The following is a 17,952-nucleotide window of genomic DNA, read 5'->3' on the forward strand; positions in this document are numbered from 1 at the left end:
GCATTATGTTAAGTGAAATAAGTCAGACAGAGAAAGATAAACATCATATGATTTCTCTTATATGTAGAATCTAAAAACAAACCAACAAAAAAAATCAAGCTCAAAGATACAGAGGACAGATTGGTCCTTGCAAGAGGCAGGGAGTGGCAGGTGGAAGTATAAATTCATTACAAAAATTTTTTAAAAAGGACAACACATTCTCCTAGATAACCACCATTCCCTTACTGTACTTGATAGTAGTTTCATTATATCATCTAGTATCCAGTCCATATTCAAATGGAAATTATAAGTAGTCAATTACAATTCAGCCAATAGCTTATTGTGGGATTATACACAGGACGATTGCCCTCTCTGTGTCTCTTTAGTTTCTTAATCTGTAAATTGAGGAGAATAACAGAAAAATGTGATACTTTTTAGCTTTATGATTCCATGACATGACTAGAGGTTAGGAGGGTTTAAAAACAAGACAAAGCGGGGTGCCTGGGTGGCTCAGTGGGTTAAGCGTCTGACTTCAGCTCAGGTCATGACCTTGCGGTTCCTGAGTTCGAGCCCCACATCGGGCTCTGTGCTGACAGCTCAGAGCCTGGAGCCTGCTTCTCCCCCATTCATGCTCTCTCTCTGTCTCAAAAATAAATAAACGTTAAAAAAAATTATTAAAAAACAGTAAAACAATAAAGCAAGCAAATAATACTTTCTTCACTTAAGGCTCCCTGGCTTTTTCTGGCTCCTGCATTTCTCTACTCCTAAAAAGCATGACAATGCTTCCAAAAAAAGTGGTCTGTAGGGCAGTCTTTACTCCATTGAAGATGCTCATTGCTTCCAATGACTGCCATGTTGACACATCCTGTGGTCATTTGGCCGCCTCCTAGCATCGTTTGATCATGCTCATCTTGAAATACTCTCTTTTCTTGGCTTCCATTGGACTACATTCTCCTTTCTGGCTTTTCTGCCTTTGTTGTTATCCTTTTTAGTTCTTCCTTTTCTGCTTAACCTTCAAAAGTTTGAATATTTTAGAGTCCCAGTTATACTCTTCACTATCTACACCTTGGTTTTTAAGTGGGTCTTATCTATTCCTGTGGTTTTAAATGCTATTTATATGTTGATGGATTTCAAAATTATACCCAATGTTGGCTTCTCCACATCAAATACATGGCTAACAGACATTTACAAATTCAATATAGGCAAAACAAAACAAAAATTTTAATGTTTTCACCTCTAACCTCTTCCCCTTCAGTATTCCCCAACTCAATTTGTGTACTATTTTTTAACCATGTTGAGGCCAATCATTTAAAACCTATCTATAATTCTTCTGTTTCTCCTGCTCCAGATATCATCTGTTTCAGTGACATACCATGGCATAACAAACTACACAAAATATAGTAGCTTAAAAAAAAGAAAATTATTATATCTCATAATTCTATGGGTTAGCTGAAAGTTTCTCTTTTTTATTTTTATTTTTTTTTAATTTTGGGGTGCCTGGGCAGCTCAGTTGAGTGCCAACTTTGGCTCAGGTCATGATCTCGTGGTTTGTGGGTTTGAGCCCCATGTCGGGCTTTGTGTTGACAGCTCAGAGCCTGGAGTCTGCTTTGGATTCTGTGTCTCCCTTTCTCTCTGGCCCTCCCCAACTTGCGCTCTAAACACGAGTGTTAAAATAAACATTAAAAAAATTAATAAAATTAAAAAAAATTTTAATTTCAGCGGAGCTCTAAACACGAGTGTTAAAATAAAATAAACATTAAAAAATTAATAAATTTTTTAAAAATTTTAATTTCATTGGAGTTAATATACACTATTACATTAATTTCAAGAATGCAATATAATGATTCAGCAATTCCATATATTACTCAGTGCTCATAAAGTCAAGTGCACTCTTAATCCCTTCACCTATTTCACCCATCCCCCCATCTACCTACCCTTTGGTAGCCAACGGTTTGCTCTCTATAGTTAATAGTCTATTTTGGGATTTGTCTCTTTTTTTTCCCTCTTTGCTTTGCTTCTTAAATTCCACATATGAATGAAATTATATGGTATTTGTCTTTCTCTGACTGGCTTATTTCACTTAGCCTTATCCTCCTAGATCCATCTATGTTGTTGCAAAAGGCAAGATTTCATTCTTTTTATGGCTGAATAATATTCCAGTGTGTGTGTGTGTGTGTGTGTGTGTGTGTGTGTATTATATATACACACACCACTTCTTCTTTATCCATTAATCTATCAATAAACACTTGGGCTTCTTTCATAATATGCTATTGTAAACAATGCTGCAATAAACATAGTGTGTACTATCCTTTTGAATTGGTGTTTTTGTATTCTTTGGGTAAATACCTGGTAGGGCAATTACTGGATCATATATTAATTCTATTTAACATTTTTAAAGGAATCTCCATATTGTTTCCACAGCAGCTGTGCCAGTTTGAATTCACTGTGCCCCAACAGTGAATGAGGGTTCCTTTTTATCCACATCCTTGCCCACACTTGTGTTTTTGATTTTAGCCATTCTGACAAGTGTGAGTTGATATCGCATTGTAGTTTTGATTTGTATTTCCCTGATTATTAGTGATGATGAGCATCTTTACATGTGTCTATTGGCCATCTATATGTCTTCTTTGGGGAAATGTCTGTTTATGTCTTCTACCCATTTTTATTTGGATTTTTTTTTGGATGTTGAGTTATATAAGTTATTTACATATTTTTGATACTAACCCCTTATTGGACATATCATTTGCAAATATCTTCTTCTATTCAATATGTTGTGTTTTAGTTTTGTTGGTTGTTTCCTTTGCTGTGCAGAAGACTTTTATTTTGATGTAGTCTGATAGTTTATTTTTCTTTTATTTCCCTTGCCTCAGGAGACATATCTAGAAAGATGTTACAGCCAATGTCAGAGAAATTACTGCCTGTGCTCTCTTCTAGGATTTTTATGGTTTCAGGTTTCATATTTAGGTCCTTAATCCATTTTCAGTTTGTTTTTGTGTAAGGTGTAAGAAAACGATTGAGGTTTTTTTCTTTTGCATGTAGCTGTCCAGTTATTCCAACATCATTTGTTGAAAAGACTATCTTTTTCCCATTGCATATTCTTGCCTGCTTTGAAGATTAATTGACAATATAATTGTGAGTGTATTTCTGGGCTTTCTATTCTGTTCCATTGACCTATGTGTCTATTTTTGTGCCAGTATCATACCACTTAGATTACTATAGCTTTGTAGTATATCTTGAATTCTGGGATTGTGATACTTCTAGCTTCGTTTTTCTTTGTCAAGACCTCTTTTACTATTCAACATCTTTTGTGGTTACATACAAATTTTAGGATAGTTTGTTCTAGTTCTGTGAAAAAATGCTATTGGTATTTTGATAGGGATTGCATTAAATGTGTAGATAACTTTGGGTAGTATGGACATTTTGACAACATTTGTTATTCCAGTCTATGAACGTGGAATATCTTTCCATTTGTTTGGGTTGTCTTCAATTTCTTTCATCAGTATCTTACAGTTTTCAGAGTATAAGTCTTTTACCTGATTGGTTAAATTTATTCCTAGGTATTTTATTATCTTTGGTGCAGTTGTGAATGGGATTGTTTCCTTAATTTCTCTTTCTGCTGCTTCATTATTAGTGTATAACAATGCAATGGATTTCTGTACATTGATTTTGTATCCTGACACCCTACTGAATTTATTAGTTCTAGTGTTTTTTTTTATGGCAGAGTCTTTAGGGTTTTCTATATGTAGTATTGTATCATCTGCAAATAATGAAAATTTTATGTCTTCTTATCCAATTTGGATGTAGTTATTTCTTTTTCTTGTCTGATTGCTGTGACTAAGACTTCTAGTACTATGTTGTAGCTGGGAGCTTCTCTTGTTAGTTTCATCTGGGTTCACTTATATGGCTAATTTAGCTGACAAGCTGGCTGAACTGCAAGCACCAACAAGGTTTTATTTACATGTCTGGGAGTTGATGCTAGTTATCAGTTGAAGTACTTTGTCTCTTTTCCATAATTCCTCATTTAGTAATAAGCTAAATAGACTTTCTCATATAGGATCTCATGGAAACATTTCAAGTGAACCAAACTAGAATCTGCAGTGTCTAAGGCCTAGCCTTCAGTTTTGCATAAAGTTACTTTCTCTGCATCTTATTGGTCAAACCAAGTCATAAACGAGCCCAGATTTTTTTTTTTAATTTTTTTTTCAATGTTTATTTATTTTTGGGACAGAGAGAGACAGAGCATGAACGGGGGAGGGGCAGAGAGAGAGGGAGACACAGAATCGGAAACAGGCTCCAGGCTCCGAGCCATCAGCCCAGAGCCTGACGCGGGGCTCGAACTCACGGACCGCGAGATCGTGACCTGGCTGAAGTCGGACGCTTAACCAACTGCGCCACCCAGGCGCCCCAAACGAGCCCAGATTTAAGGAGGTGAATAGATACCTTTTCTGAATGGGAGGAGAAAAAAATTCATCTTTCAAGGGTGTATGTATACTGGGATAAAAGAAGTTTGTGGCAACTAACTTATCACATAATCCATCTACATATCTTTTGAGGTCTAAATCCAAAATATATCCTAATACAGCTGCTTTTCCCCACCTTCTGCACAAAGGCTGTCCATGACAATATTATCTGGTCTGCTGCAATAGCTCTTAGGAGCCCAACCTGCTCCACTCTTACTCGATACCACCTCCCTATCCACCCATACCCCTACACACACGTGCACAAATATTCTCTCTCTTTCATAGCAGCCTGGGTAGTTTTTAAAAAATGAAAATCAGACCTGGAGTTTCTCCTGTGAAAAAACTTTTAGTAGCTTTACACTGTTGTAGAACAGGAGGCCCTCCACAATTCAGCTCCCACTTATTACTCTGACTTTATCTCCTATCATGCTTCTTGATCACAGTATTCCTGGATAATACAGCTGGTACTCAGTGAAAAAGACATTCTAGCTTTTATTTATTTTTATTTTTTTAATTTTCAAACATGTTGAGATCTTTTTGTATATTTATGTCCTTGCCTTGAACAGTCTTTTCCCAGACATTTGCTTGGCTGGCTCTTCTCATTCAGATCCCACTTAGCTCAAACATCTCTTCAGAGAGTCCTTTCTCTGACTTTCTTACATGTGCCTGTTTTCTCTAGCCAGCCATTTTTTTTTGAAAATCGCTTTGTTAAGTGTGAAACACTTAACACAAGATCTACTCTCTTGACAAAATTTTAAGTGTAACACATTAGTGTTGACTAGGTACAATGTTGTGCAGCAGATCTATAGAACTTATTTATCTTACTTAACTGAAATTTTGTGTCCCTTGATTAGTATCTCCCATTTCCCTCTCTCTTTTAGTCCCTGGAAGCCACCATTACACTCTAATTCTATAAATTTGACTATTTTATATATTTTATATAAATTGATTCATGCATTATTTATCTTTATGTGATGGACTACTTTCACTTAGTATAATGTCCTCAAGTTCACCCATGTTGCCACATGTGACAGAATTTCCTGTTTTAAAAGGCTGAATCATATTCCATTTCATGTATACCACATATTTTATCTTTTCATCTGTCAATGGACATGTAGGTCATTTCCATATCTTAGCTATTATGAATAGTGCTGCTATGAACATGGAGTACTAATATTGCTTCAAAATCCTGATTTCAGTTCTTCTGGATAAATACCCAAAAGTGGGATTTTTAGATCAGGTGGTAGTTCTATTTTTAATTTTTTGAGGAATGTATATACTGTTTTCCATAGAAGTATATATAGCATTTTGCATTCCCAACAACAGCATGCAAGTGTTCTAATTTTTCTACATCCTTGTTAACACATTGTCTTTTTTTGGACAATAGCCATCTTGACAGATATGAGGTGATATCCCATTGTGGTTTTGATTACATTTCCCTGATGATTAGTGATGTTGAGCACCTCTTAATATATTTGCTGGACATTTTTCTGTCTTCTGTGGAGAAATCTCTGCTTGAGCCCTTAGCCCATTACTTAAGTTATTGACTTTTTGTTTTTTGACTTGTAGAAGTTCCTTGTATATTTTGGAGGTTAATCCATTGTTGAATATATACTTTGAAAATATTTTTTTCCCATCTGTACATTTTCATCTGTTGTTTGTTTCTTTTGCTATACAGACACTTTTAGTTTGATGTAGCTCAAGTTGCTTATTTTTGTTGTTGTTGTTGCCTGTACTTTCAATCTCATATTCAAGATACCATTGCCAACACCAATGTTATGAAGCTTTCCCTCTATAGGTTATTCTGGGAATTTTTAAGTTTCAGGTCTTATATTTAAGTCTTTAATTCATTTTGAGTTTATTTCTGTGTATAAGGATCTGTTTCATTCTTTTGCATGTGGATATCTAGTTTTCTCAACACCATATGTTGAAGAGACTATCCTTTTTCCTTTATATATTGTCAAACCAGCTGACTGTGTATGTATGTATTTATTGTGAGCTCTCTGTTCTGTTCCATTGGACTACGTGTCTTTCTTACACAAGTACACTTCTTTGATTACTATAACTTTGTAATGCATTTAAAATCAGGAAGTATGATAACTCCAGCTTTGTTCTTGTTTCTCAGAATTTATTTGGCTATTAGGGATCTTTTGTGATTCCGTGCATATTTTATTTTATTTTATTTTATTTTATTTTATTTTATTATTTTTTTATTATTTTATTTATTTTTCTATTTTATTTTATTTCTTACTTTCTAATTTATTTAAATCAAATTTAGTTAAAATATAGTGTAATACTTATTTAAGTAGTAGAATTTAGTGATTCATCACTTATACATAACACGCAATGCTCATCTCAACATGTGTCCTCCTTAGCGCCCATCACCCATTTAGCTCATCCTCTTACCCAATTCCCCTCCTGTTACCCTCAGTTTGTTCTCTGTATTTAAGAGTCGCATGGTTTATCTCCCTCTCTGTTTTTATCTTATTTTTGCTTCCCTTCCTTTATGTTCATCTGTTTTGTTTCTTAAATTCCACATAAGTGAAATCATATGATCTCTGTTTTTCTATGACTGACTTACTTTGCTTAGTATAATACACTCTTGTTCCACTTACTCCATTGAAAATGGCAAGATTTTATTATTGCCGAATAATATTCTATTGTATATATATACCACCTCTTTATCCATTCTTCAGTCGACGGATATTTGGGCTCTTTCCATAATTTGGCTAATGTTGATACAGCTACTATGAACATTGGGGGTATGTGCCCCTTAGAATCAGCACTCCTGTATCCATTAGATATATAATTGTTGGGTTGTAGAGTAGTTTTATTTTTAACTTTTTGATGAACGTCCATACTGTTTTCCAGAGTGGCTGCACCAGTTTGCAATCCCACCAGCAGTGCAAAAGTGTTCCACTTTTTCCACCTCCTCACCAACATGTGTCATTGCCTACGTTATTAATTTTAGCCATTCTAACAGGTGTGAGGTGGTATCTCATTATGGTTTTGATATTTATTTCTATGATGATGAGCAATGTTGAGTGTCTTTTCATGTGTCTGCTTGCCATCTGGATGTCTTCTTTGGAAAAGTGTTTTTTCATGTCTTTAGCACATTTCTTCACTGGATATTTGGGTTTTTCTCAGTGTGTTGAGACTGATAAGTTCTCTATAGATTTTGGATACTAACCCTTTATCAGATATGTCATTTGCAAATATCTTTTCCCATTCCATCAATTGCCTTTTAGTTTTGTTGATTATTTCCTTTGCTGTGCAAAAGCTTTTTATCTTGATGAGGTCCCAATAGTTCATTTTTGCTTTTGTATCCCTTGCCTCAGGAGACATGTCAAGTAAGAAGTTGCTATGGCCAAGGTCAAAGAGGGTGCTGCCTGTATTCTCCTCTAGGATTTTGATGGTTCCCTGTCTTACATTTAGGTCTTTCATCAATCTTGAGTTTATTTTTGTGTAGGGTGTAAGAAAGTGGTTGAGGTTTATTCTGAATATTGCTGTCCAGTTTTCTCAATGCCATTTGCTGAAGAGACTTTTTTTCCCATTGGATATTCTTTCCCGCTTTGTCAAAGATTAGTTAGCCATATATTTGTGAGTCCATTTCTGGGTTCTCTATTCTCTATTCTCTATTCTGGGTCTCTCTATTCTGTTCCATTGATCTATGTGTCTGTTTTTGTACCAGTACCATACCGTCTTGATGATTACAGCTTTGTAATACAGCTTGAAGTCTGGGGTTGTGATGCCTCCTGCTTTGGTTTTCATTTTAAGGATTGCTTTGGTATTCAGGTCTTTTCTGGTTCCATACAAATTTTAGGATTATTCTAGCTCTGTGAAGAATGCTGGTGTTATTGTGATAGGGATTGCATTGAATGTGTAGATTGCTTTGGGTAGTATAGATATTTTCACAATATTTGTTCTTCCAATCAGTGAACATGGAATGTTTTTCCATTTCTTTGTGTCTTATTCAATTGCTTTCATAAACTTTCTTAGTTTTCAGCATAAAGGTATTTACCTCTTTGGTTAAGTTTATTGCTAAATATCTTATGGTTTTTGGTGCAATTGTAAATGGAATCAATTCCTTGATTTCTCTTTCTGTTGCTTCACTGTTGATGCATAGAAATGCCACATATTTCTGTACATTGATTATATATCCTGCAACTATGCTGATTTCATGTATCAGTTCTAGCAGTTTTTTGCCGGAGTCTTTTGGATTTTCCATGCGGAATATCATGTCATCAGTGAAGAGTGAAAGTTTGACTTCTTCCTTGACAATTTGAACGTCTTTTATTTCTTTGTGTGGTCTGATTTCTGAGGCTAGGATTTCCAACACTGTGTGGAACAATAGTGGTGAGAGTGGACATCCCTGTTGTCTTCATGACCTTAAGGGAAAAGCTCTCAGTTTTTCCCCATTGAGGATGATATTAACTGTAGGCCTTTCATAAATGGCGTTATGATGTTTAGGTTTGTTCTTTCTACCCCTACTTTCTTGACGATTTTTTTTCAAGAAAGCATATTATGTTTTGTCAATATGCCTTTTTTTTTGCATCTGTTAACAGGACCATGTGGCTCTTATCATTTCTTTTATTAATGTGATATATAATGTTGATTGATTTGTGAATACTGAACAAGCCCTACAGCCAAGAAATAAATCCCATTTGATCATGGTAAATAATTCTTTTCATGTATTGTTGGATTTGGTTTGCTTGTATATTATTGAGAATATTTGCATCCATGTTCATCAGGGAAATTGGTCTGTAGTTCTCCTTTTAGGTGGGGCCTTTGTCTGGTTTTGGAATCAAGGTGATGCTGGCCTCTTAGAATTGAGTCTGGAAGTTTTCCTCCTACTTCTATATTTTAGAACAGCTTCAAAAGAATAGGTGTTAACTCTTTAACTGTTTGGTACAATTCCCCTGGAAAGCCATCCAGCCATGGACTCTTGTTTGTTGGGAGATTTTTGATAACTGATTCAATTTCTTTACTGGTTATGGGTCTGTTCAAATATTCTATTTATTCCTGTTTTAGTTTTGGTAGTTTGTATGTTTCTAGGAATTTGTCCTTTTTTCTCAGATTGCCCAATTTTTTGACATATAATTGCTCATAATATTCTCTTGTTATTTGTATTTCTGCAATGTTGGTTGTTATATCTCTTATTTCATTCATGATTTTATTTATGTGAGTCCTTTATTTTATTTATTTATTTATTTATTTATTTTGATAAATCTGGCTAGGGGGTTATCGATTTTGTTAATTCTTTCAAAGAACCCACTCCTGGTTTCATTGATCTGTTCCACTGTTTTTTTTTAAATTTTGATATTGTTGATGTCAGGTCTAATCTTTATTATTTCCCTTTTTCTTCCAGTTTTTTTTTCTACCTCCTTTAGGTATAAAGTTAGGTTTTGTATTTTTGACATTTCTTTCTTCTTTAGGAAGACCTGTATAGGGATATACTTCCTTATTATGACCACCTTTGCCATATCTAAGAGGTTTTGGACTGTTGTATTTTCATTTTCATTGGCTTACATATGGTTTTTAATTTTCTCTGTAATGTATTGGTTAACCCAGTCATTCTTTAGTAGGATGTTCTATTTCTTTTTCTTTTTTTTTTTTAGTAGGATATTCGTTCATCTCCAAGTATTTGTGGTCTTTCCCAATTTTTTCTTGTGGTTGATTGCCACTTTCATAGAATTATGCTCTAAAAATATGCACAAGGGGTACCTGGATGACTCCATTGGTTGAGTGTCTGACTTTGGCTCAGATCATGATCTCATGGTTCATGGGTTTGGGCCCCACGTCAGGTTCTGTGCTGAATGCTTTCACAAGGCCTGAAGTCTGTTTTGGATTCCGTGTCTCCTCTCTCTGCCCTTCCCCCACTTGTGCTTTGTCTCACTCTGTCTCTCAAAAATAAATAAATATTAAAAAAATAAAATAAAAAGATGTATGATATGATCTTGATCTTTTTGTACTTGTTGAGGAATGATTTGTGACCAAGTATGTGATCTATTCTGGAGAGTGTTCCATGTGCACTTGAGTAGAATGTATATTCTGCTGCTTTAGGATGAAATGTTTTGCACACATTTGTTAAGTCCATCCTGTCCAATGTGTCATTCAAAGCCCTTGTTTCCTTGTTGATTTTCTGTTTAGATTATCTCTCCATTGCTGTAGTGGGGTGTTGAAACCCAATACTATTATAGTATTATCAATCAGTTTCTTTATGTTTGTGATTAATTGATTTATATATTTGAGTGTTCAAGTTGGGGGCATAAATATTTACCATAGTTAGATCTTCTTGTTGGGTAGACCCCTTAATTATGATATAATCTCCTTCTTCATCTCTTGTTACATTCTTTATTTTAAAATCTAGTTTGATATAAGTATGGCTACTCTGGCTTTCTTTTGATGTCCATTACATGATAGATGCTTTCCCATCCCTGTACTTTCAATCTGCAGGTGTCTTTAGGTCTAAAATAAGTCTCTTGTAGGCATCATATATATGGGTCTTATTTTCTCATTAATTCTGATACTCTGTGTCTTTTGATTGGAACATTTAGTCCATTTACATTCAGACTGATTATTGAAAGATATAAATTTAGTGCCTTTGTGAAACCTGTAGAGTTGGTGTTTCTGATGATGTTTTCTGGTCCTTTCTAGTCTTTGCTGCTTTTGGTCTTTTTTAATTTTATTTTTCTCTCATTTTTTTAAAGTTTATTTATTTATTTTGAGAGAGAGAGAAAGAACACAAGCTGGGATGGGGCAGAGAGAGGAAGAGAGAGACAATTCTAAGCAGGCTGCACACTATCAGTGCAGAGCTCAATGCAGGGCTTGAACTCACAAACCATGAGATCATGACCTGAGCCAAAGTCAGGAGTTGATGCTTAACCAACTGAGCCACTCAGGTGCCCCTATTATGTTTTTTCTATACTCAAAGAGTCCCCTTTAAAATTTTTTGCAGGGCTGATTTAGTGGTCACAAACTCCTTTAGTTTTCTGTTTGTTTGTTTGTTGTTTGTTTGTGTGAGAAGCTCTTAATCTCTCCTTCTATTTTTAATGACAGCCTTGCTGAATAAAGAATTATTGGCTGCATATTTTTCCCATTCAGCATGTTGAATATATCCTGACACTCCTTTCTGGCCTGCTATGTTTATGTGGACAGATCTACTGATGTGTCGTGACTTTTCTCCCCCCATTTCTGCTTTCATAATTCTCTCCTTGTCTGTGCATTTTGTGAATTTGACTATGATATGTTTTGGTGATGGTTGGTTTTTGTTGAATTTGATGAGAGTTCTCTGTGCTTCTTTTTGATGTCTGTGTCCTTCCCACAGACAAGGGGGAAATTAGCAAAATTTTCATATATAATTTGCTCACATAAAACTTCTGTCCATTTTTCTCTCTTTTCATCTTTTGGAACTCCTATGATACAAATGATGCTCTTTTTTAATAAGTCACTGAATTCTCTAAGTCTTGTGTTATGACTTTTTGCTTTTGTTTCCCTCTTTTTTACTGCTTCATTATTTTCCATAATTTTATCTTCTGTATCACTTATTCACTGCTATGCCTCATCCATCCTTGCCATCATGGCATCCATTTGAGATTGCATCTGAGTTATAGCATTTTTAATTTCTGCCTGACTATATTTGGTTCTTTTATCTCCACAGAAAGGGATTCTATGGTGTATTCTGTGCTTTTTCAACCTCAGTTAGTATTCTAATAATTGTGGTTTTAAATTCTAGTTCAGACATCTTACTTATATCTGTGTTGATTAAATGCCTGGCCGTCATTTCTTCCTCTTCTTTCTTTTTGGGTGGATTCCTCCATCTTTTCATTTTGAAGGAAGAAAAAAAAATTAATAAAGTAAAAAATAAAAATTAAAAACAAAACAAAACAAAATAAAATAAAGGAAGCTACGTCCTAGGTGTGTTTCAGTCTGCTTGTTGAAAGAAGCCTGATAGAATAGAGAAAAAGAGAGAAAGGAAAGGAAAAAAAAAGTTTAAAAAATGTAAAAATTAAAAAAAATATAAATAGTAAAATAGAATAACATAAAAGAAAATAAAATAGATTAAAACAATTTTTAAAGATAAAAAAATTGCTCTTTCTAGTTCTAATAAAGAGGAAAGACAGAAAGGAATAAAAGAAAACAATTTAAGCAAAAATAGAAGGAAAGAAAATGAACAAATGAACCAGCAAGCAGAATGAAACCCAAATAAAGTTAATACAGTTTCCCCTAGAACTGAAACTTTGAAGCACACTGTAGTCTGTAGACTAAGCCAGTGGAGGGGTTTGTGCTGGTATTCTGGGTGATGTGTCTGGAGGGTGCAGTTGGGCTGGGCTTGGTGTAACAGCTCCATTCTCCACTTGGTAGTGCTGCTTACCTTACTGTGGTAGATCTGTTCATGTGTGCAGTAGAGGTGAAAATGGCTTCACCGAGTTTCCTAGTCTCTGGCCCAGGAACTTTGTGCTCTCATCAACCCGTGATCAAGCACCCAACCTTTGTTTCAGCCCTTTGTCCACTCCCTGCCTCTACCCTGTCCTTGTCCAAGCTGTCTGCCTGCCAAGTGGCACCTCTCTCCAGAGTTTTATTTTAGATGGGACTGTGTTTCAAAACCCCACACCTCAGAGACTCCCATGGCTTGAACCCATGCCGATTCTCTGGTGGAGGGTTTCGCTGAGCAATGGCTGAGCTCCAGCTCTCCCCAGAAAACAGTTCACACAGTTACACAGTAGCATAGGTGCAGAGTTTATGGTAAGTCACAACACATAGCCAGCACCAGGTTTTGCTGCACTCTGGTGTCTTTATCACAATACCAGCAAACGTGGCTGTTCTCTGGGGTCCACTGAGACCTGTGCCCTTGGGGAAGCTATATGGCCTCCACCAAGTGCACTTCAAGCAGAGGAACAGTCTCTCCCTGTGTGGTATATGGACCCCTCATACTGACCTGCCTGCTCCTGGGGATTCACACTACTTCCCCACAAGAGCACCACCTGGCACTGAGCTTTGAACCTCCAGACTCTGTGCTCCACTATTTATACACTGGTGGTATTGCAACCCTCTCTTTGTTCCTCATCAATAGTCTTGGGGAATAGATTTCTTGTCTGATCTTCTGTGAACGTCTTCACTCCTTCTCTCTCTCTCTTCTCTCCAGCTATTTTCATGGAGAATTCATTTCTTATGGGATGCTGCACTCTCCTCTTCTCTTTCTCTGTCCTTTCTCCATGAACATGGCTCCCAACATTCCTCAGTTCTGTGGCTTTTCTCTCCCAATTCAACTCTCCATACTGCACACCTGCCAAGTTCGGTGGCTCAAGTTATTCAGATTGTTGCATTAGTCCTCAGATTAATTTCCTAGGTGTTCAAAATGGTTTGATCCTGACTCAGCTGCATTTCAGGGATGAGACAAGCTCAGGGTTCCCATACTGCTCCACCATTTTAATTCCTCCCCACATTGATACACATTTTAGAATTGTTTTTATTTCTGTAAAAAATGTCATTATGATTGTGGTAGATATTACATTGAGTCTATAGGTTGTTTGGGTAGTATGGACACTTACAAAATATTATGTCTTCCAATCCATGAACACCAGATGTCTTTCCATTTGTGTCTTTTTTAGTTTTTTTTTTTTTTTAATCAACGTTTTGTAGATTTTGGTGTATAATTCTTTCCTCTCCTTAAGCCAAGTTATTACCAAAGTATTTTATTCTTTTTGGTACCATTATAAATGAGATTAGTTTCTTAATTTCTTTTTCAGGTAATTTGTTGCTAGTATACAGAAAAGCAAGTGGATTTTTGTATATTGATTTTGTATCCTGCTACTTTACTGAATTCATTTATTAGTTCTAATAGATTTTGGTGGTGTCTTTAAAGTATACTACACATAAAATTCATTTCATTTACAAACTGAAATTTTTACTTCTGGTTTGGGTGACATATATTTCTTTTTCTTGACTAATTACTCCAGCTAGGACTTCCAGTATTATGTTGAATAGAAGTGATGAGAATGGGCATTCTTGCCTTGTTCCTGGTCTTAGAGGAAAAGCTTTCAGTTTTTCAATGTTGATGATAATGTTAATTGTGGGATTTTCATATATGTCTTTTATTTTGTTGAGATACTTTTCTTCTATTTCTAGTTTGTTGAGAGTTTTTATCATGAAAAAGTGTTGAATCTTTGTCAAATGATTTTTTTTTCTGCATTGAGATGACCATGTGATTTTAATCCCTTATTTTATTTTTTAAAAATTTATTTTTTTTTGAGAGAGACAGAGATAGAATGAGTGAGGGAGGGGCCAAGAGAGAAGGAAAGAAAGATTGTAAAGCTGGCTCTGCATTGCTAGTGCAGAGCCCAACTTGGGGCTCAAACCCATGAAACCATACAATAATGACCTGAGCCAAAACCAAAAATCAGAGACTCAACTGACTGAGCCACCCAGGTGTCCCTAATCCTTTTTTAACGTGTAATACCACATTAATTAATTTTCATATGTTGAACTTCCTTGAATCCCAGGATAGATACCACTTGGTCATGGTGAATTATCCTTCTAACATATTATAGGATTCAGTTTGTTAATATTTTGTTAAGAATTTTTGCAGCTATGTTCATCAGGGATATTGGGATTCATTTTTCTTTACTCATGCAGTCTTTCTTTGGCTTTGGTATCATGGTAATTCTAGCTCATAAAATGATTTGGAAAGTATTCTGTTCTTTGCAGTTTTGGTGAAGAGTTTGGAAAAAAAAAAGCATTAATTCTTTAAATGTCTGGTAGAAATTACCAGTGAAGTGATCTGGTCCTGAAGTTTTCTTTGGAAGTTTTTGATTACTGATCCAATCTCTATATTAGTGATAGGTCTGTTCAGATGTTCTATTTCTTCATTACTTAGTGTTGGCATGTTGTGTTTCTAGTAATTATCCATTTCTTCTAGGCTATCCAGTTTGTTGGGATGTACTTTGCTGCATTTCATAAGTTTTGGTATATTGTGTCCCCCCCCCTTTTTTTTTGTCTTGAAGTATTTTCTACTTTCCATTTTGATTTCTTCTCTGACTCTATGGTTATTTAAGAGTGTGCTGTTTAATTTCCACATATTTCTGAATTTTCCAGTTTTCCTTCTGCTATTGATTTCTAGTTTCATTCTGTTGTGATTAAAAAAAATACTTGATATAATTTTATTCTTAAGTTTGTTAAGAGGTGTTTTGGCCGTAACTTGTGATCTAGTCTATAGAAAGATATGTATACACATGAGAAGAATGTGTGTTCTGCTACCATTTGGTGGAATGTTCTATACATATATGTTATGTCCATATGGTTTATAGTATTGTTCCAGTCCTCTGTTTCTTTATTGATCTTCTGTCTGGATGTTCTACCCATTATTGAAAGTCAGATGTTGGGATTCCTGGGTGGCTCAGCAAGTACACTGTCTGACTCTTGATTTTGGCTCAGGTCATGATCTAATGGTTTGTGGCATTGAGCCCTGCATCAGGCTCTGTGCTGACAGCGTGGAGCCTATTTGGGATTGTCTCTCTCCCTCTCCTCTGCCCCTTCCCCACTTGCTCATTCTTTCTTTATCTCTCAAAATAAATAAAAATATATAAAAAAAGAAAGTGAGATGTTGAAATCCCCTGTTGTTATTGTATTACTTTCTATTTATCCCTTTAGTTCTGTCCTGTTTGCTTTACATATTTAGGTGATTTGATATTAAGGCACATGTATTTAAAATTGTTATAACTTCGTGGTGAATTGATTCTTTTATCATCATATAATGTCCTCCTCTGCTTCTTGTGACAGTTTTTGACAATCTAGACATAAGTTCAGACTATTTTGTTTGATGCAATATAGCCACAAGTGCTGGTTTTTGGTTACTATTTTCATAATTATCTTTTCTTCCTCACCACTTCCCTTTAAGCTTATGTATGTCCTTAAAGTAAGTTTCTTGTTGATGACATATAGTTAGGTCATTTTTTTTTCTTTAAATCCCTTCAACCACTCCATGTCTTTTGATTGGGAATTTTAATACATTTGCATTTAATTATTGATAAAAAAGGATTTACTATTGCCATTTAAAAAATTGTTTTCCATTGGTCTTATAGTTCTTTTTCTGTCTTTTCCTGTCTTGATATATTCCTTTATGTTTTGTTGATTTTTTGGTGTTGTTATGCTTTGATACCCTTTTCTTTTTCTTTTGTGTAACTTACATAGTTTTTTTTAATTTTTTAATTTTTTTTTAATTTATTTTTTTTTAACGTTTCATTTATTTTTGAGACAGAGAGAGACAGAGCATGAACAGGGCAGGGGCAGAGAGAGAGGGAGACACAGAATCGGAAGCAGGCTCCAGGCTCTGAGCCATCAGCCCAGAGCCTGACGCGGGGCTTGAACTCATGGACCGCGAGATGCTGACCTGAGCTGAAGTCGGACACTTAACCGACTGAGCCACCCAGGCGCCCCAACATAGTTTTATTTTCATGTGAGTGGTTATCTAGGGGCTTACACAAAATATTTTATAGTTGCAACATTTTATTTTAAGCTAGGAACAAGTTCAATTGTATTAAAAAATTATACCTTAACTTCCTCTTCCCCCTTTATGGTTACTGTTATCACAGTTTACATCTTTTCATATTGTATATTTTAATAAATTTTTAGTTGTTATTTTTTAATATTTTTGAATTCTTTTATACTAGAATTAAAAGTGATTTACCTACTGCCGTTACAATTATACAGCATTCTATATTTGTGTATATATTTCACTTGTACCAGTAAGTTTCATACACTCTCATGCTATCATATTTATATTTAGTGTTTCTTCATTTCAACTTGAGCTTCCTTTAGCATTTATTATAAAGTAGTTCTACTGGTAATAAACTCCCTCAGCTTTTGTTTGTCCAGGAAAGTCTTTATCTTTCACTTTTGGAGGACAATTTTGTTCACTATAGTATTTTCATTTGGCAGTTTGTTCTTTTAGTACTTTGAAAATATTATCCCACTCTCTTCTGGCCTGAAAGGTTGCTGCTTAAGAATCCAATGGTAGTCTTATGGGGAGAGGGTTCCTTTGTAGAGAAAAATACTCTTGCTGCTTTCAGAAATTTCTCTTTGTCTGTCATTTGACAGTTTGATTATAATGTCTTGGTGTAAATTTATTTGATGTATTATTTGGTGTGTTTTGAGATTCTTGCATCTGGATGTCCATTTTATTCCCCAGATTTAGGAAATTTTCAACCATTGTTTAAGTTTATTTATTTTGAGAGACAGAGAGAGAGCGAGAGCGAGTGAGCAAGCATGAGCACAAGTGGGGGTGAGGCAGAGAGAGAGAATCCCACGTATATTCTGTGCTGTCAGTGAAGAGGCCAGTGTGGGGCTCGATGGCGGGCTTGATCTCACAAACCATGAGATCATGGCCTGAGCTGAGATCATAATCAGGTGCTTAACTGACTGAGACATCTAGGTGCCCCAACCATTATTTCTTTGAATAAGGGTCCTTTCTCTTTCTCTTCTTTCTGAGAATCCCACAGTGCACATATTGATATGC

Source organism: Prionailurus viverrinus, chromosome B1 (genome assembly GCF_022837055.1).
Source record: "Prionailurus viverrinus isolate Anna chromosome B1, UM_Priviv_1.0, whole genome shotgun sequence".
NCBI classification, from domain to species: Eukaryota; Metazoa; Chordata; class Mammalia; order Carnivora; family Felidae; genus Prionailurus; species Prionailurus viverrinus.